This window comes from Mandrillus leucophaeus, unplaced genomic scaffold (assembly GCF_000951045.1).
Source record: "Mandrillus leucophaeus isolate KB7577 unplaced genomic scaffold, Mleu.le_1.0 Scaffold955, whole genome shotgun sequence".
In the NCBI taxonomy this organism is placed as follows: domain Eukaryota; kingdom Metazoa; phylum Chordata; class Mammalia; order Primates; family Cercopithecidae; genus Mandrillus; species Mandrillus leucophaeus.
Window position 1 is genome coordinate 1,342,923 of NW_012110419.1, and position 19,486 is coordinate 1,362,408.

Consider the following 19,486-nt stretch of genomic DNA (forward strand, 5'->3'; position numbering starts at 1 on the left):
GCATCACTGTTGAAGCAGGTCAGTGGTCACTGGTCTTGTTGTCTAAGGTGTTATCCAAGCTCATTGTCTCATGACCAAGAGAATTAAGGAGCATGGACACAAAGGGTCATATTGGAGCAAAAGTTTAATAAGCTAAAGAAGAAAGCTCTCCACAGTGGAGAGGGGAGCCCAAGTGGGTTGCCATTTGTACAGTTGAATCCAAAAGCTTTATGAGAAACTCCTGTCATTTCTGTAGCAGTTTGAGTAACTTATCAGTGAAGCTGTCTGCACAACTCCTCTTATGCAGCTGTGGGTATATCTCTAGGAAAGCATAAAGCGCCACTTCTCTTGTTTGTATAACTGTGCATTTGTTTTAGGTGAGACCTCCTCCTGCTTATTCAAGTTTCCACAGAATCCACTGTGAACATGTCTGAAAAGGAGAGAAAACTTCGTCCTGGGAATCTGTTAATCACACAAAACCCAAAAGGCTTCTGTGGTGGAACCTCCCTGCTTATCTGTGCAGGTGCAGTCTGAGTTTTCCCCAGGCTGCTGAATTTTTGCCTGTTGTTGAGATTTTTCAGGCAGGCTGCTTTTCTGAGGACTAGCCTTAGCTATCTACCTAACTGATTTTTCCTTTGTTTCTGCCTCAGTATGACATTGACTTCTCTTCTGCCTCACACTTCCACATTTCAAGACCATTTTGTTTACATTGAGCCTAACAAGATAATACAGGATAATCTCCTATTTTCAGGTCAATTGATTCACAACCTTAATTTCCCTTTGCCATACAATCTAACATATATTCATGTTTCAGGAATTGAAATGCACACTTTTTAGAAACTCCTGTGAATCACCCTGATAATTTTTTTTATTCTTCTGTATTCATTTTCATAGATCCATCTGTAATGAGGAATGCTCTTGTTAGTTTTGTTTTTGGTTTGGTAACTCCTTTGTTTTTCTATCAACTTATCAATCTTCTGATATAAAAAGTTCTACAAGGGTATTTTTATTCACCTTTCTATAGAAGGTGCAAAAATTTCCCTTGGGTCAATTCACTTTTTACTGAGAGTCCTATTGAGTCCTGTTATCAGATCTTTGGCTCAAGATCCAATTGATATGCTTACTTCTTAGGTCAATTTTTGTTATTTAGTCAGAAGTTATCCAGTGAAACTCTACGGTACCTTAGTGAAATATTATTTTACCTTTAATGTCTTCTTTAGTGATTGTCTCAACTTATGAATGTACAAAAAATATGACTAGAATAAAGAGATACCAACATTTTTCTTTTTATTCCATCTGAATTGTTTCATTTACTATTACTACATCTTCTAAAATACAATGCGCCATGATTATTACCATCCCTATGTTTCCCTTCACCTTCATTCCAATACTTCTACCTGTTCCCTTTTTTTGTCATGTTTTCCTTGTTCAATTTCTTAAATGAATACAGAGAGATATGGGTAAAGAGCAAAATAATTGATTTCTTCAAAATAGTATATTAACAATTTAACAATCACAATTCAAGTTTCTGGTTGATACAGACATAGGATAGTTAGTGCAACATTCTCTTTTTATGGATCATATCATATCCCTTCCAACAAATTGCTAGCACTTCTCTATTTCATGTAGTAATAAATAAAGAGTTTATTGATATTGTTGTTTTCACTCCTGCTTTTTCAGTCAGTTAGTGTAAACTCTTTGTAGGGTATAAAAATTGAGGTTATATGTTTTGTTTCTATTATTTTAGTTTGTTTACCTATTTTTTTTCTGGGAATATTTTTGGGTGGCAAAGGTAATTTAATTTTAGGTTTAGGTGGTATTATGGGTTCTCTTTTTATTTTTTGTTTTATTTTTGATTAGTGTAAGCATAAAAGAAAAATACTTTTTTCATAATAATGAACCATAAGGGACCTAAATTTATGCTACAGTCAAGCATACCATAGACAATTTGTTTATGTATATTGTAACATGTATATTTGTTCTGTTTTTACAAATGTTTAAAGATCTGCTTTTGGTTATTGGCTTGTAACTTTAGAGGGATGTCAGTTACATAGATCTTCAAATAACAATAAAGAAAGAAACTAGTCAAATGGAAAATTACAGTCACAAATTTGAATAGAAAGCCTTACAAAATTAAATAGGTGTTAAGTTCAGGTAGCCGGTTATCATTAATTCTTGAGCCTTGTAAAAATTACAACAATTAAAAAAGTTGTTACTGTCCAAAAAGAATACTGAGCTCCATGGATCACTGGAGTAACCTAGGTAGGCTATTATAAAACTCTTATGGAGAATGTATAGCCTACATAGAATAGGTTAAATTATTAAATATCAAAACTCCAGAAACTCAGGTAACAGACTTTTAACCCTAGCCGTTTTGCTTGAAAAATGTCTGAAAGTTGTACATAAGAAGCGGTAATAGAATGTTGACCTTTTGAGTGAGTTGAAGACTCATAACAACATTTAAACATGTTTCCTACCTTAAGTAAGTATATCTTTAACACTCCTTCATACTACAGCTTGAAATATTTTTTTAGCAATATTGTATAAAAATCACTTTGGCAGAAGACACCAATAAAGGGTACGTGCTTTGGTCCAAAGCTGAGTTGACAGTAGTTCATAGATAAGTAAATTTTTAAAAAAGTAATAGAAGTGATTGAAACAATACTTAAGTATAAAAATATATCTATGCATATGTAAATATGAGTATGAATAAATATGGGAGGTATATATACATACACACATAAATATGCAAGCACATATATAGATCGATTGTTCATTTCAAGGTATCAATTTTTTTGTTTGTTTTAAAAGCATTTGAATTCACATAATACTGACTTAACTGGCCTTTTAGGCATTTTAATGGAAAATTGTCAACATCTGCAATGAGCCCCTCCCTTGGCACTCTATTTGGGGAAATCTTCCTCTTGAACAGTAAGATTTCTGGTTAGATATCCTACCAATTACATTGCCATTTACCCATGTTCAAGCTTACATAAATATAGATCAAAGTAAAATAACGGTGTTTAATATTTTGAGCTGTACAGATTTTTGCCTTTCCATCCTCAGAGCTATAGATTCTAAGATGTCGGACTGATCATTTACCAAGACCACTGTATTAAGCATTCTCCTGAGAAAGGAGATACAAATGTTAATTTCTATAGGGATGTAGAAGCTGTGGAAACAGTTTCTTGTCTGTATTGGGCAATCCTTGTAACATTTGCCCTTTTAGAATCCGATATCTACTGCCTCTAACCCCCTAAGTAAGCTTTGGAATTGTAAGTGCCGGGGTTACTTGAAGTCACATAATATGGTTAGAAGGGTGGAATTTCATTTATTTATGTTTTTCCTTGTAGTTACCATGAAACATTCTTCCCAAAACAAAGCTTGGCGTAAAATAGTGTCTTATGGCTTGTATATAGAGTCCCACCCTGCTGTGTAAAACATACAAAAATAAATGAGATCGAATATAGAGAGATTATAACCAATAATAAGCCACACATTTTCAGAGCCTAAAGATGTAAATCTAAGTGTTAGATTACATGACATAGAGTTTATTATTTTCAAATAATTTTTAAAAATATACATATTTAATTATACTTTAAGTTATGGGACACATGTACAGAACATGGAGGTTTGTTACATAGGTATATACACGGGCCATGGTGGTTTGCTGCATCCATCAACCCGTCACCTACATTAGGTGTTTCTCCTAATGTTATCCCTCCACTAGCCCCCCACCTCTCGACAGGCCCTGGGGTGTGATTGTTCCCTTCCTGTGTCCATGTGTTCTCATTGTTTAACTCCCACTTATGAGTGAGAACATGTGGTATTTGGTTTTCTGTTCCTGTGTTAGTTTGCGGAGAATAATGGTTTCCTGCTTCATCCGTGTCTCTGCAAAGGACACGAACTCATCCTTTTTTATGGCTGCATAGTATTCCATGGTGTATATGTGTCACATTTTCTTTATCCAGTCAATCATTGATAGGCATTTGGGTTGGTTCCAAGTCTTCTCTATTGTGAACAGTGCTGCAATAAACATATGTGTGCATGTGTCTTTATAGTAGAATGATTTATAATCCTTTGGGTATATACCCAGTAATGGGATTGCTGTGTCAAAAGGTATTTCTGGTTCTAGATCATTGAGGAATCACCACAATATTTTAGCTATTCTTTTAAGTGGTGAAATTAGTTTGTATTCCTTTATGTTTCTGTCTTATAAACAAAAAACTATCATTTTTCAAGTGCAGCCACAATGTTTTATTTAAGATGTATAAACTTCCATTTTACTTAAAAGTATCTTGGTGTTTATTTTCATCATATGATGGAGAAAGATGAGAAGTTGGTGATATTATTTTTATAATCTCTGAGAGAGAGTTTATCATTTGCTCAGTTGAGCTTGTATTGTCAGTTCGATTTTATCAGAACTAGAAAGCATTGTTTTGGCTTCAAAATTGTCTTTAAAAGATTTAGTACTTAGCACAAAGCAAGCACTACTATAAGACTATTTGATCACATTTTTGCTATATTTTGTTTCACAATAGAGAAAATACCCTCATTCTAAAAAACTAAGCAGAAAAGATTGACTTAAAAGAAGTTACACCATTTAGTTACTGGCATGTTTTATTCACATATTTACATCTCTTCAATTCTATCATATGTTGGGAAAAGTGTTTAAAAATTGAAAGTCATCAAATAGTAATGATTTACAAATCTGCTCATTTATGGGCTGCATAAAGAAATTGAAATAAAATCTGAAAGTCTTGCATAGAAGAAGTATAGACTATGAATAAGATAATTCAAGTTTAGTGAATGCTCATTATGAAGTCAAAACTCATATAGTATTCATGGCTAAAGTGTTTATACTGTTGATATCACATTTCAGTTCACCCTGTAAGTATTTTGCTGTTGATGGAAGTAGACTGTTACTACTTAAGATATAATAATATTTTCATTTTACAGGGGATACAAAGGCTTACAATTGATTCACAAGATTATACAAATGCATTTAAGATATACAGCTCATCCAAGGTGAAGTCCTATTTCTAGTGTGTAAACTAGAAATAGAATGCTAATAAATTGGAATTTTGTCCTGTGGCCATGTGTTCTAAGGTAGAATAACTATCAGTTTTAAAATAACAACTATGACTTTCATAATTTGTTTCCATTGATAAAATATTTTAGTGTACATTTCATCTTATTTTGTTCTCACAATAACTCTGATGTATGGTATTAATATTCTGACCTTATAGGCAATGACATTGTTGCCTATAGTGAGGCTGAAAATGTAATATTAACACCTTAATAGTTTTTTTTAAGTTGCATAGCTACTATGTAGTAGAACCAAGACTTGAACTCAGGTTATCTGACTCTAAATTCATATACCAATCACAAATACAAGTGAGGGGCCAGATGGATAATATAAATAAGAAGAGTGATCAATATTAACTTGATTGAAAAACTGCAAATGCATTTTGCATATACAAAACACACAAGAACATACTGCATTTTCCCCTCTATTTTGATAGAATAGTGAAAGAATTATTGCACTTTTCCCTTCACTATAATACAACCTACAAGACAACATGAGACTGTGTGTAGAAAAAGGGAGTAACAAAGAAGTTTAACAAACTCGGTGGATGTAAGACCAGTATACAAAATTCAACTATGTTTTGATATCCTAACAATGAACAATCTAAAATAAAATTAATAAAACAATTATAATCAAAATAACATTGGAAAATAAAATAGTTAAAGCAGTGCAGGAGTTGCATAATGATAATTATAAAATATTGCTGATAGAAATTAAAGATGTGTAAGTGGAGAGATATTCCATGTTCATTATTATCAAGACGACATTGTTGCCCATAGTGAGTTGTAGATTCAATATAATTTCTAATGAAATATCAAGATAATTTTTAACGTAAATTGACAAGCTAATTTTTCAACTTACATTGAAATGCAAAAACCCAAGAACAGCCAAAACGATCTTGAGAGAGAAGAACAAAGTTGGAGGATTCACCTTTCCCTATTTATTGTATTATAAAGCTACAGAAATCAAAAGAGTGTGGCACTGGTGTAAAGATAGAGTTATTGATCAATAGAACAGAATTGAGAGCATATTTTTAAAAATCCTTTGCATTTATAACTAACTAATTTTGACCAAGATGAGAAAATGAGGAAATAATAGTGTTTTCAACAAATAATGTTTGAACAATTGGACAGCCACATGTGACAGAATGAAATTAAACCTTTATTTCCCTGCATATTAAAAAAACCTCAAATTGGATCAAAGATTTACATGTAGTAGAAAAAATTATAATACTCTTAAAAGAAAACGTGCGAGGAAATTTGTATGACTTTGGATTAAGCAATGGTTTCTTAAACATAAAACTGGTAAATGAAAAACTTTTGACAAATTAAATTGAACAGAGTTTATTTGAGGAAAGAATGATTCGTGACTAGGGCTGCACTCAGAAACCAGAGAGCTTCAGAGAGTTCTGCTCTGTAATGCGGACAGTGAATATTTATAGACAAAACACAAAAATGAAGTACAGACATAGCTTGATTGGTTACGGATAGGCTGTTTGCTTATTTGGATAAGGTCAGATCAATTGGCTGCCTGTGATTGGCTGAGTTTGACTGCTGGTGATTTGCTCAGGAACTGTTATCTGTTACAAAAATTGGACTCATAAATTAAGTTTCTGTTTGGTTACATGGTAAGTTAGGTTGCACTTTGTTGCTTAAAAATTCAAAATGTGAAGACAGACTCAGTCTAATGACATACTGCTTAGATAATACAACGAAAGCACAAAGAGCAACATCAAAATACTTTGGGCATTTTCAACATTTTAAAAAGAAATTGTTCCAAATGGGCACTATCATGGAAGTGAAAAGGCAATCACAGAATGAAAAAAGTATATTTTCAAATTATATAATTAAAAGGTATATTATCCAGGATATATAAAGAGCCTTTACAGTTCAATAGTAAAGAATGTTTAACTTTATTAAAAATGGGCAAAGGATTTAAATAGACATTTCTATAAAGAGGATATACAAGGAATTAATAAGCACATAAAATGCTCAATATCATCAGACATTACAGAAATGTAAATCAAAACTACAATGAGATATCACTTCACACCTATTAGAATAGCTATGGAAAAACTAAAACAAAAGGAAAAAGTTTCAAATAGAATTTGGAAATATTGGGACTCTCGTGGATTGACGTTGAAAAAGTAAAGTAATGTAACTACCGTGGAGTACCGTTTCTCAGTTCCTCAAAATTCAATCTTAGAGTTACCATATGATCCAGCAATTCTACTCCTAGATATATAGACAAGAAAAATTATAATATAATGACCACATAAAAAGGTGCACATGAATGTTTATAGTGACATTATTCACAATAACCAAAAAGCAGAAACAGCCCAAATATCATTCAAGAGATGGACAAGACAAATGAAGTACATACATACAATGCACTATTATTTACCAACATAGATAAGTGACATCCTGATACATCCTACAACATGGATGAACTTTGAAAATAATATACTAAATGATATAAGCCAAACATAAAAGTGTACATATGGTATGAATCCATTAATATGAATTGTCTAGAATAGAAAAATGTATAAAGACAGGAAATATATTAGTGGTTGCCAGGGGCTGCCAAGAGGAAGAAATAGGGAATGACTGTTAAAGCATGTGAGGTTTATGTTGGAGTGACAGAAATATTTTGAAGTTAGATTGTGATTATTAATGCACAACTTCATGAATATACTAAAGCTACTGAATTGTATAATTTAAAAGGGTGAATTCTATGGTAGGTGCAGTTTACTTCAATAATGTTGTTAAAAAGAAACTATAAGTATATATAATAATAATGGCAATTAGCACTTGGCCTTTATAACAAGGACAGAAATACTTGCTCCCTTTTTATTATTAACTCAGTGGTTCTCGAAGCACATTGATGTTTTGATTACGGTTCGCAAAAGAGCATGAATCTGCTACAGTTTTTGCTTGTTTGTGCATCCTGAAATGTTATTTTACTAAAATAGCAGAAGACAGTTGGCAGTGAAATTCTTTCACTTCAATTAATATTCCAGTGCTTTATAATTACAAGCATGTTTAGATTCTGAGAATGAAACAGTTGATACTATTAATATGTAACCTATGCAGATTTCTAGAAGATAACTTTGTTTTTTCCTTTATGGTATACTCCTACAAAGTCATGATGGGGAGCTCCAGGACTCAGAGTCATCTACAAAAATGTGACTTGGTTTAAATCACTGTTTCCCAATCCAGCCTCTCTGTAACACTGAAGGAAAAAAGGAGAGTCATCTTGTTGATAATAGAAGCAGGTAGGCTATCAGTCAATAGTGTGTCCATGAGAATAAAGTATGGGATCTGAAGAGTTCTTACTTTGGGAATGGAGCAGAACCTATATCACCTCCAACAACTCAGTTATTGAGACTCACAAGACTTCAAGTTCACTTCATTTGGGGAATAGAGAAAGGGAAAGAAGAGTCACTAAAGCTATTACAGTAAGAAGGAAATGGGCACAGAAATAAAGGCAATTATAGACCCTAATCACATATTTAAGAATGGTAAAAATGTCAGATTGTATCAAATGAGAAAGACAAACCTACATTCTCCCACTATGATTTATATTGACGTTAATGTTTTTCAACAGATTTTGAGGATTGTACTAATTACCACAGCTCTCTCTATTGTCAGTGTATCACTATTTCTGCTGATCCATGCCTTCTAAAAAACTAACATGGTTTAGTTTTGTCCCTCAAGAAAATTTTTTTTCTCTCTCTTGTTGCCCAGGCTGGAGTGCAATGGCGCAATTTCGGCTCACTGCAACCTCCACCTCCCAGGTTCAAGTGATTCTCCTTTCTCAGCCTCCCAAGTAGCTGGGATTACAGGCACATGCCACCACACTCGGCTAATTTTTGTAATTTTAGTAGAGATAGGGTTTCATCATATTGGTCAGGCTGGTCTCGGACTCCTGACCTCAGGTGACCCGCCCACCTCGGCCTCCCAAAGTGCTGGGATTACAGGTGTGAGCCACCACGCCTGGCCAAGACAAATTTTTCAGTAGAGTTTCTCAATAATTTACTTACATTTCTGAACTTATGGTTTTGTGCATAGGACACCCACATGTAGTGTGATTATTATAATTAGCAATAATTTGGGTAGCACTTTGTATTTTTCTAAGTGGTTTGCAGTAATTTTTCACAATAATTACAAGTACCAATTCACTATTTTCATTTCCATTTCAGAGATAGGAAAATGGCAGAACAGACAGGCTATTTGTCCTGGCTGGGGTCATCGGTTGGGGTATGGACTGAGATATTTTTTTCTTTAAATCTTAGCAAGTAATTTGAGCATTTCAGGAATATCAATTAATATAAGGGCTGGGTCAGTCCTTGTTGCAAGGAGATCTTCAAAAACAAAAGAGAAGTTTTGGTGTTGTAGAGTGTAAACATTTTGGGTTAAAGTCTTTCTGGTATTTTAAATTTTACACATTTTTTTTTTTTCTATTTTTAAATGGGTTCCTTCGGTTTTACTTTTCTTAATGTGGGGAAGTAACTAAATCAGAAATACATTGTTCAAAAGCACTGTTCTAATATCAAACTTGATTTGAAGGTAGTGAAAATTAAGAATATATTTTAAAAATCTGTAATTTATGAATAAGATAAAGTGTTTAATACATGTATTAAATAGAAGAAAAACAGCAGGGCTTAAATGACCATATATATATGCATCCTCCTTCTAAGAGGAATAGAAAATTGCTTTTAGTCTGTGTCCAGTTAGTTCAGTTTTTCCACTTCATACTATTGAGACCACTGGTAACCCATCAGTCCCCAGGTGGATCAATTGGAATTGCACTTTTCATGACAGAATCTGCACACAGAACCCTTAACAACTGTCTAGTCAAATAGCTGTTATTGATCACATGGAGCTGTGAGCAGGAAAGATAAATGCGTCCTACTTAGAGCTACCTAGTTCCCTTGAATAAAGACAGTTCGTTCTCACTGATTGTTATTTCAGAAATATCAAGTGGTTATAGCAAAGAATACTTACACATAAGCCCATCTTGACAATTTTATTTTAAAGTGTGATAAATAAATGCTGGTATTAAAGTCAAAAAAGTGATGTGTAAGCCTTGTTTGCTACACAATTTGATCTCTATTTATCTAAGGAATCAAAATGAATTTTGAAAAGCAATTAAAGCATAAAGCAATTTGATCTTTAATAGACATGCTCAGGCCACTCACTTACTTATTAATAATTGATTTCAATTAACCAGCCCATCAATAATATTTTATTATTATTGGCATATAAAATTTTATGATAGTATTTTCAAATGCATTAACACTAGGAAAGAATTTAGTAAGAATAGCACAATAAAACAAAAGAAATTGTGGAGTAAAAAAATAGTAATTGCTAGTGAAGAAGCAGAAACTCTAGAGACAAAACCATATTAGTGAAATGCCACTGAACATCAACAGTTCATTGTGTTTGCCACAGTGCAAGTAGAAAATTAACTTTTAGTATTTCCCATGAGCCAAAGAAATGCTTTATTCAAAATATGTTTTTATTTTATCTGATTTGAAATTGCTAATAGGAAATTGTAGCATGAATCTGGGGGGAAAATCACAGCTCTACTAAAAGCAGCAAAAGAGGATTAAAACTTTTCTTAAAATTTGATGGAGAAGCTATTTTTAGTATAATACAAGGTAAGTTATAATTTGAGATGGCTTAGCATGACAGTAATTCTGTGTTAAAAGACCCAAGCCAAACTAATATTTGGTTGGGGAAGCATAGTCTCTGAAAATGGGCAATCTTGAGACATTCACTTTCTAACTGTCATACATCAGACAAGTTACTTAATCATATAGACTTTCATTTTTTCTTATTTATGAAGTAAATATAATAATATATTATTTACAACATTATTGTCAGGATTTAATAAAAGTTCATGTAAAACTCAACATCATGCATGATGGTCACTTGCTTCATATTGATATTAATTAGAACTGATAGTGGATTTAATATAAATATTTGTATTGATGTTAATGTTGATCTTTCATTGCTATGAATATTAGTTTTAGTGTCACTATCAGTATTAGTCTTACGGTTATCATTTCTTTTCTTGCTTATAATTATAATCACAGTGTTTCCAACTTAATGACACTTTAGGGTCATTTAGTCCAATTACCTCACAGTGTAGGAATCTTGTCTATAACATTCACAGCTGATATTTTCAAACAAAATATTGCATTTTGTAACTATTGCTGTGACTTTTTTTGTTGATTTTTTTTTGTTTTAAGTTTGGGGATCTCTTTCCCACAAGTCCAGAAATGAGTAAATGTCGAGTTTAACTTAAATAAAAGGAAATGAAAACATAATTGACATGTAGAAATTAAAATCAGTTTTGAAGTAAATCTATTACACAGTCACAAATGTTTCATTTTAAAATTTAGTTTATTCAGTTTTTTTGCCTTCAAACTAATGATTAAATTTAAGCTTCTCATTTCACATTATCGTAAAAATCATGATTTATCTCTCTTTTCTAATTTTTTCCCTCTTGAACATTTTTGTGTCTGCCCCATGTCACTTTCATATGTCCAGCATGCCATTTTCACAGCATGCCCATTTTTGTCTCATCTCATCTGCACTTTAACAAATATTTATATGTAATGAACGCAATTGGATTCTCATAAACTGTTGCTGAAACTGTCTTACTGAGATGACCTAGTACTTAATTATTTACTTGGTGACAAGTCCTGTGTTACTAAGGTGTTGGCTGACTTACAAAGTTTCTGTTTTAGTATTTCAAAAAATGAGCTCCAACGAAGTATAGGCTAACCACAGGAAATTTGGAAAATAAAAATGCTCACAAACTTTTAAAAAACTCATTCCTAATGTCTCTTAAAATATTGCTTTATAAATTTCAATTTTTCCCTAAATATAGTTATGTATATAATTCTGTATGTCTATTCACCTAATTACTATACACATTTAGAATCATGCTGTACATGGAGTGTTATTTTGAATTGTCCTTTTATATGCCTTAAAATATAAGAGCAAAGACCCCAGAACTAGACTACCAGGCTCTTCCACTCAATAGTTTTATAAACTTGGTTATGTGATATAAGAACCTCTGAGTGCCTCAGTTTCCTCATCTGTAAAATAGGAAGAATAATGGTCGTACCTATCGCATAAAGCTTTCACAAAGATTAAATTCATTATCATATAGGAAGTACTTCCAACAGTGCCTGATATGTGAACAAGCTCTGGAAAAGTATGAGTTGTCAGTACTAATATGGCAGCATTACTATGTCAAAATTGTGTTCTATGGCATAATATTTTAAAATATATATAATGCCTATATCAGTGTAACCCAAGGTATCTAATCAACCTCTTATCATTGAGCATTTCTGATAGTTCTAATTTTTCACTACATTGTTACTATAATGAGCATCCTTGTACCTAAATGGCTCCTCACGTATCAAATATTAGGCACAAATACCTATGGATCTCTCAAAAATGGCTGAGTTCTTATGTGATTATTCTACAGGAAGTTGTATTGATTCCAAATATCACCTATGAAGAAGATATTACTCTCATCTTTTAAGCTTTATTTGTAAATATGGACTGCCAAATTGGTTAAATTTTATTATTAATTTAGGGATAGACGGTTTGAAACTATTGACTCTTCCCAGTCAAGTATAAGTTTAATTTCCCTATATAAACAGATCTTTATGCATACACGGAAGTTACATCTTATATAGACCATCTAATTTTTTATTAAGTACATCCCTATTATTTTCAGAAGATTTATGTTTGTTGTGCCGAATTCTTCCTTTTTTGCCTTCTGTGGGAAGTACACTCAAGCTTAGTACTGGTTTTTTTGTTTCTCATCTCGTCTTTCTCTGAACTTAAGGAGTTCAAGTAGAATTATAATGTTGCAGATAATTTGAATATCTCTATAGGATGATAACTATGAAAAATTGTGAAATGCTTTAAATATAGTGATGCATTCACAAGTATGCAGAAGTATATATATTGCTCTATGCATGTACTATCACATAGTCAAATCAATAATGAAAAAATTGAAGCTATTGTAAATTGTTAGATTTAATACATCATAATTTATCATGTCAAATTGCATGTGCTTCTGTTTTCTATAATTTTGGCCTTAATTTTGTAGTATCAAATAAAAATGCAAGTGTCTTAGTTAGCCTTTCTACTTAGGATCTCTTTTTAACAAGGAATTTTGATGGAAATTTGGAGATAAACATATATATATACTTTCAGAAAAGCATGAGTATATTTGTCAGAGTTCTGTAACCATAATTTAATGTAAGACAACATCTGAAACAAACTGATGCATTCATACAGACTTTATATTCACATTACATGATCTTATCTTCACATCAACCAATTTAACAGGTAAGAAGTTTTAATATTGGTTAAAAAACTTGCCCAAGGTTACAAATACATTTGCTGTCAGGGCTCACGTGCTTCTTGATTCCATGATCAGTGCTTTTTTCACTATATATCCTGAGAAATGTACAATTTATGTGTTTTCATGTTTTATTACATTAATCTGAAAGCTACCCAGTTATTTTCACAAAATGTCATATTATTCAAATCTTTATCAAACCCCTAAGCAAGACATTGGAAAACATTATGGATGAATAACTTGAGAAGGAACTTTTTAAAGAAATGGGGAATTATTTGACATTAAGAAGAAAAAACTGTTGAGTGTTACAGAGACCTGTACACAATTTTTGGAAAAAGAATCTGAATTTCCTTTATGTTCTATGATGCTCATAGGGGAAAAGAAAGTCTATAAAGAAAATATAATGTATGAATTACCTTGAGCTCTATGTAGAAAGTGTTCATTAATGAAAAATTATAAAACATTTCTGAGAAATTATAGGTTACAATGACATAAAAATAGTTTCTAAATAGTTCAACATAATCAGTGATTGTGCCGTGAACATACAACAGTAAAAACTTAAAAGTGACTGGACATTTTAAGGAGATTCTAAATTGCAACTCTAAATGTGTTTTCTCAAAAGTAATCACAAATACTTTTTGATTTTTAGTGTTTGTGGTACACAGTATATGTATATATTTATGGGGTTCATGAGATATTTTGATACAGGCATGTAATGTGAAATAAACATGTCATGGAGAATGAGCTATCCATCCCCTCAATTATTTATTCTTTAAGTTACCAATGGGACAATTACATTTTCAAGTTATTTTAAAATATATGATTAAATTATTTTTTACCATAGTCACCCCATCATATATTCTTAAAACTCAAATAAGTAGAATATTTTTCAGTTGTTAGTCTAAAGAAAGCAAAATATACTTCTACAACAATTTGATATTGGCTGAATTTTAAAAAGAAACAAAATGGGCAGCCCAGGAAAAATCTACATCAGAATTTGGTATTTATGTCAACTGATACTTCAGAAAAATATCAGTTGAAATTTATTGATTTGTATCCAATAACTACTATGTGCAAGTGCATTAAATTAACACTCATCTTCTGTTAAATATGTTCCACACAATGCTAGAAGCTATGTTATTAGTATTAGTACTTACTAATGTTAAGAATTATCGAATTAAAACAGATATTCCTAAAACAGAGGTGGATGAGCTCTGTCCCCCAGAGTTTTTGAACAAGTAAGTCTGGGGTGAGGCCCAAGAGTTTGTATTACTAAATAGTTCTTAAGTGATGCTGCTGTTTTCATTCCAGGGACTGTGCTTTAAGAACTGCTCTGGGAATAGTGGCTAAGGGTAACAAAGGAGTCAAGTAGACTTTAAATTGAACAAATGGATTGAAAAGAGAAAAGGAATATTGTCAGAAACATAATGGTCAATTAAAAGTTTCATGGGAAAGACAAAAGAGAGTCATACATAGGATTCTTAGATTTTATCATAGGCATGACTGCGGTTGAGAGAATGGAGTAAGGCTCCCTATTTTAACTTTTCCTTCACTTTATCAGAAACAGTATAATATATTCAGAGTGGAGCTATTTTATATGGCTTTTTAATTATTCTTTTAATTTTGTAATCTGCGTATCTTATCTTTAGCAATAGAGAGTAATGCCACTGAATTCCTTAAGGAATTGGTTTTTTTCATTTTTTTGTTCTTTTCATTTCTTTTTGGTTGTCATTTTAAGCCCATTTCATTTTAACTGACAGACAAGCATCATTTTCTCCCTTGATGGTAGAAGGATCGAGTAAATTGGATTTGAGATGTTTAATTTAGTCAATTACAGACAAATGGACTTGACGACTCGCAGGTTAGTGTGGTGCAGCTCAAGAGCAACAATAGCAACTGAAATAAACTTGTGGACATAAGATTAAGATTTTTTTCAAGGTCATGCCACAGAATTCGTTTGGAAAAGAAGTAGCAGTATGCAGACAAAAAGTAAGTATTAAAACCCTGTACTGGACAGACTAACAATACAAGAATGCCTATGAACTCTAGCCAATACCTATTGTCAATTGATGCTGGTGAAAATTGTGACTTGAAAATATTTTATATCTAAGTATACATCTGTATTTCATTATTTTCTGTAAATGCATTAAACTATGGATGGAAAAAATTTGTAGTCAATATAGGGAGTGATGTACATTTTTGCTCAGTGTTCAGAATATTGGTAAGTGGTTTTTATATTAAATCAAGGGAATATATAACCTATCAATTGGAGGCCAGAAAACCACATATATATATAGAGTTATATATATATACCCTATAGATATATATGGTTATATATTTATATACAGTATATACACACACACACACACATACACACACACATATATATATATAATGGTAGAGAAGAGATGGGCATTCTTAACCATTTCTGAGCCATAACAATCTGTTAAAGCACGGATGTCCAATGTTTTGACTTCCCTGGGCCATATGTCAAGAAGAATTGTGTTGGACAACATATAAAATACACTAACACTAACAATAGCTGGTGAGCTAAAAAATAAAGATTCGTGTATAATTTTTGTGATATCCACCACCACAGATAAGCAAAAAAGTCCTTGCATTCAAAGGTTTAGATGTAGCTGTAAAGTAAAGCGTATGAATTTCTCAGATTAATGTTTGTAATAGATTAAAAAATAGATAAGATTTGAAAGAAAAAGTATATTGAATTACTTACTAAATATTAAAAACTATATTTATTATATGGTAATATACACATTTATTAATGCATCAATAACAAAAGAATATGTATTAAATATAAGTTAAGATTATTTTTTAATGTTTTACTGTAATAGTAGATGCTGCTTAGCTTGAATAAGACCATTAACATGTGAAGTCACATACTTTATGATGGACATCTAATTGATTTTTATTTTTATTTTTATTTTGATGGTTACAAGAGCAGAAAATATCTATTTGCAAAGATATATTATTGAACATGAAATTAAAGCTTTCGTATATATATATATATATATATATATATATATACCCCTTTAGAATGCAAGGACTCGTTTGTCACAATGAACATTAGGATTGTCCAGGGCTGCTTGAGTAAAATTCCAATTGTAAAAAGTTCTTTCTAACATCAATGAGTTCATCTTTGGCTAGTTCAACATCTTTGAAACAGTTTACATCAGAAGAAAGGATTGCGAATCTATGATTCATCTATAGTGCTATCAATGCAGAAATACCTTTTGAAAATGTTCTGATGTGTTTCTGGGTCTTTGTAAACTTCTCTTTTCAAATAAATTGACAGAACATTATATAAAACCATTCAATTATGTTAAAATATTTCCCTCAGAATTTAAAGTCAGACATACGTATGTCTGACTCTACTTTTCCTTTTTGGCAACTTAGTCAAGAAAGCTTGAAATTTTTCAGAAGTGTCCATATGGTGACTTCAGAATTTTTAATGATTTATCTTATTCATTTGGTTAAAAATACCTGTCAGGTAAATCAACCAATAGATAAAATGCATTCTTCCAAAATGATCCAAGAGTAATTTTTTTTTTTTCAAAAAAGTAAAATTTCTGCTGTAATTTGATCCAGAACAGCAAGGCTTGTCTTGAAATTCATTGAATTTCCATATGGTAGAGATGAATATAACATTATATTTCTATTTTTAAAAAATGTAAATAAGGTGACTCAGAGATCTGCATCTGATTTTACTGATAACATTTATGGCTCTTGACAAAACTCCTTTCAGGTTTGTTGCAAAAGCTTTTGTTGCCAGTGTATGTCTCTGTAAAAAGCAGCGTGTGACAATGACATAAGATGATTTTTTTTCACTGAAGTAGCAAAAGCAGATGTATTGCCAGTCATTGTAGAAGCTCCATCTGTGCAAAGAGTGTGAAGACTTTTTTTTCTTAGTCAAATATTTATTTGGCAAAATAACATTTTACCATTTCTAAACATCATCAGCCCTTGCAATATTCAAAAGGGACCACTCAAAAAATGCGATTTCTCTTTTTAAAAGTGTCAGTGTGCCCATCGTGAACAACAACAAGCTGTTGGCTACACTGAGGGGTGTCTATTGTTTCATCTAGTTACATCGTGAAAGTGAATGTTGAGGATGCCTATTCCTTGATGACCTCCCTCAAAAACATATCACAGCATTTGAATAAAAAACTACTTCTAAGTGTTTTTCACTGTTCTGTTCCCAAACCATCTTGATCTCTTCCAGTGCAGATAGCTGTGCTATAACCTTTGTAATACTGTGCAAGGAGAAATAGTGAGCAATCTCATGGCCGGTCTAAAAACTACCACAATTTAAATAATAATGAGCGTAAATGATATTTTGAAACTGAAATGTTGGTAAAGACAGGAGGCAGCCAAATGCCTAGGCAGCTAGAGATGAGTCCCCAGTGACATTCCCACCTTCAAGACAAAAAACAGCCTGAAAAGCTAAGAGACCAGACTGCTGGTTTCAGATGAAACCCAAGACCCAGAGTGAGACCTTCTGTTCCTTTTTAGCCCGCCCTTTCCTGATTGATTATTTCTGAATAATGTCTTTTAATTAATCGAATGTTGCCTTTTCCAACACTATCTATGGCCTGCCCCTCCCCTGTTCTGAGCCTATAAAAGTCCTAGGCTCACCCAAATTGGGGGGACATTCTTGCTTTCGGGTAGGGTGACAGCCCCCGCATCTCCTCTCAGCAGAAAACTGTATCATCACTCAATAAAACTCCGTACCTTGTTCCCTCTTTGATTGTCAGCATATGCTCATTCTTCTTGGATACTGCACAAGAGCTTGGGACCCGCTGAGTGCAGGTTCCCAGAAAGGCTGTCACACTGGCCTTTGGCCCCCACCAGCGGAGGGCAGGTGCCTCATGCAACAGAGTCAGGGGGCGACTGAACTGTTAACATACCACGATCTATCAGGATGTGGATGGTGGAATTAAAAGAGCTAATTGGCACACTAACATCCTCTCTGGGGCTTCAGGGTCGCGAGCATCCTTGCCTGGGCACCACCGCATTCCCTTGTAGGTGACACGCCTGGTCTGGCGGCGGGCCCCACCAGATCCTGCACTGGCTCACTCACGTGCTCCGGCCTTGCAAGGGGCTGGTCGCAGCAGGCTAAGTTGACAGGGTGACCCTGCTATGAGTCCGGAAAAGGGGCTGAGAGAAAAATTCTGCATCATTTTGGGGACTTATCTGCGATACCTGAATGGTGAGTAAATGTGGACCTAAACTCTTCACTTTTTTCCAAGGCTGCTTCTCCTCAGACTTTCTTCTGAATGCAGAGGAAGCACAGAACCTCTGACTAGCCTGTTGAAAGCAAATGGCGCAGCTACGGAAGACAGGATGCAACCCTGCCACCTCTCTCTCTCTTTGCGGGGAAAGAAATGTTGGCTTTGTTTCCTATCACGAAGGTCTAGCCGTGGTGTAGGACTAGAATAATGTCTTGGGGCAACTGAAGGCATCCGGCTGAGGACACGCCTTGGTGTTGCTGAAAAGTAAGCCCCTGGACTGGGTCCGTCCCCAACCACCAGGTAGGACATCAGCCAAGACCCCCAAAATTTTCTGGTATTTTTCCTTTCTTCTTTGATGGTTTGAAATGGCTCCTATCCTTTTATAATAGTAAGGGTGTTGCTGCAAACTGCAGAGATATTACTAGGTAGAATGAGCATTCAGCCCAGCCATCAGATATGCAATTCAAAATGATAGGCCGGGAGGCCAAGAAGGGCGGATCGCCTGAGGTCGAGAGTTCAAGACCAGCCTGACTAACATGGAGAAACCCTGTCTCTACTAAAAATACAAAATTATCGGGGCGTGGTGGCGCATGCCTATAATCCTAGCTACTTGGGAGGCTGAGACAGGAGAATCGCTTGAACCTGGGAGGTGGAGGTTGCGGTGAGCCGAGATGGCGCCATTGCACTTTAGCCTGGGCAACAAGAGTGGAACTCTCTGTCTCAAAATAAATAAATAAATAAATAAATAAATAAATAAATAAGTAAATAAATAAAT